Raw genomic sequence first — 3007 nt, forward strand, 5'->3', positions numbered from 1 at the left:
GCTACTAACATGAGATGTTGGGGCTTGCATCTGTAATCTGTATATATCTGATTATTACTAGTCATAACCGGTTGCAGTTGGAACCTTGGTGCCTGTGTAAGTCTATAAAATCATCGGGCAAATTTCAATGGTATTGTTTATCACCTCTACTAATTAGCATGACATAAATTTCCATGCTTCCTCCTCAAATATAATACATTTAAAAAAATTTTGTCGATATTGTGTGTGTGTGTGTGTGTATGTATGTATACCACACAGAACATCCCAAACCATCTCATTTGACTATACACCCACTTCTCAGACAGCACCCTCCCATAGCCTCCCTCCCCCCACTAGAGCCCTTATACTCTGATATCCCTGCTACTGTCTGCTGTGTTGTCGGCACCCCAGCAACTCCCCACTACATGCCCTTCTGGTGAATCTAGTCAGCCTATCTAGAGGTCTTTGTTTTAGGAACGTAAGCTGTTCCTCATCTAGCAGTAATCAGTTATCAATATTCCTTTAGATATGATTGGGGTCTGCTCTTCATTTTCCCAGTTCTATGCTGGGTTACTATCTGGGAATCCCTTTGGCCACACTGGTCAACAACTCAAAAGAATGTATCACCTGTCTGGCATTGTTGCTTGTTATGTAGCCTTTAGCTATGCATATGGACTCTTAAGAAATTATATTGGCCCCTTTAATCTTTGGCTATACTTTCCTTTTGGGTGTTTAAGGCCATACAGCTGGAACAGATAAACTAATTTATAATTACACTTAATGTCATTTGAGGATCTCTTCCTCAGGGGTCACATGGGCTTGGGAGGAGTCTCTGGCTCCTTTCCTTCACCAGTTCCACCTATGTGAAGATAAGTCAAAGGTCCTGCTCAACCATGTTTGGCTTCGCTTAGAAGCATGGAGGAAATGATTCATCTGTGTTGACCCTCCTCTTTGTAGACTGGACACTGGTTCAAGTCCATCTGATGGGGTCTCCTTGGCTTCCTTGATCAAGAGGACAGGTGACCCACCACCATTAATAGAACCTTTTCAGAGATGCTCATAGTCCCCTGAAACTAGTCGACCTATGAGGGCAAGGAGCAAAAAGTGTCTTCTATGTCCCTCTGACCAAATTATTATAGGCCTGAAAGTATGTATGTTAAACACCCAAGAAGGTTAGTTCCACCAGTCTGGTACTTTTAATTACTGTGTGTCACAAATCTTGGGCAAAGACCTTTTGTTCTCAGATAAACCTGACATAGACATATATTTCTTGATCTGCTATGCTTTAATATAGTACTTGAAACTCTTGCAAAAGCAATAAGAAAGAGAAGGAAATTAAAGGAGTAATAATTGGAAAAGAAGAGATCAAATTTTCCCTTTTTGCGTATGATATGATATCTAGGAGACACCATAAATTCCACAGGAAAACTAGAAATTAACACATTTAGTAAAGTGGCAGGTTACATAATTAATCTACAAAAGGAAGGCCATAGCCTTTCTATATACCAATAACAAACATCTAGAGAAAAAAGCATATAGAAACACTCCCCTTCACAATACCTGCAAAAAAATAAAATAAAATATTTTGGAATAAACTTGACCAAAGGCATTAAAGAGCACTATAATGAAAAATTTAAATCTTTAAAGAAAGAAATTGAGGAAGACTTCAGAAGATGGAAGGACCTCCCAGCTCATGGATTGGAAGAATTAATATTGTGAAAATGACCATCTTACCAAGAGTCATATATAGATTCAATGCAATGCCAATCAAAATCCCCATGACATTTTTCACAGAATTGGAAAAATCGCCGGGGGGATTACTATACAAGATTTTAAGCTGTATTCCAGAGCTGTAGTCATAAAAACAACATGGTACTGTCACAAGAATAGACCCATAGATCAAAGGAACAAAATTGAAGATCCAAATATGAGTAAATGTAATCTCAGCTACCTGATATTTGACAAAAGGGGCCAGGAATATTCAATGCAGGAAAGACAGCATGTTCAGCAAATCGTACTGGAAAAACTGGATCTCCACTTGTAGAAGAATAAAATTAAACCCCTGTCTTTTCCCTGTACAAAAGTCAATTCCTAGCAGCTCAAAGACCTCAATGTAAAGCCTGAAACTCTGAAACTATTCGAAGGAAACATTGGGAAAAACCTATAAGATTTAGGTGTAGGAAAGGATTTTCTAAACCAGACAGCAATTGTTCAGGGGACAAGGCAAGAATTAACAAATGGGACCTCATTAAGCTAAAAAGCTTCTGTACATCAAAGGAGGCAACCAAGGAAGCAAACAGAAAACCCACAGAATGGGAGAAAATCTTCACCAGTGACACATCCAAGAGAGGTTTAATAATCAGAACATATAACGAACTCAAAAAACAGAGACCCAAGACAAGAAGCAACCCATTTAAAAGATGGGCTAATGAGCTGAACAGAGCGTTTTCAAAAGAAGTAAAGTTGGCTATGAAACATTTTAAAAGATACTCAACATCACTAATAATTAGGGAAATGCAAATTAAACCTACTTCAATATTTCATCTTACCCCAGTCAGACTGGCTAAGATCAAGAGAACAAATGATATCAAATGTTGGAGAGGATATAGGGAAAGGGGAAAACTCACCCACTGCTGATGAGGCTGCAAACTTGTTCAACCCCTATGGAAAGCAGTGTGTTTAAAAGATACTCAACATCACTAATAATTAGGGAAATGCAAATTAAACCTACTTCAATATTTCATCTTACCCCAGTCAGACTGGCTAAGATCAAGAGAACAAATGATATCAAATGTTGGAGAGGATATAGGGAAAGGGGAAAACTCACCCACTGCTGATGAGGCTGCAAACTTGTTCAACCCCTATGGAAAGCAGTGTGGAGAACTCTTTAAAAAGTGTAACTAGTTCATTTATACAATGGAATTTCACTCAGCTATAAGAAAGATGAAATCATGAAATTTGCAGGTAAATGGCTGGAACTAGAAACTGTTATACTAAGTGAAGTAACACAGACTCAGAAAAAAAAAAT

Source organism: Nannospalax galili, unplaced genomic scaffold (genome assembly GCF_000622305.1).
Source record: "Nannospalax galili isolate Female #2095 unplaced genomic scaffold, S.galili_v1.0 scaffold293, whole genome shotgun sequence".
In the NCBI taxonomy this organism is placed as follows: Eukaryota; Metazoa; Chordata; class Mammalia; order Rodentia; family Spalacidae; genus Nannospalax; species Nannospalax galili.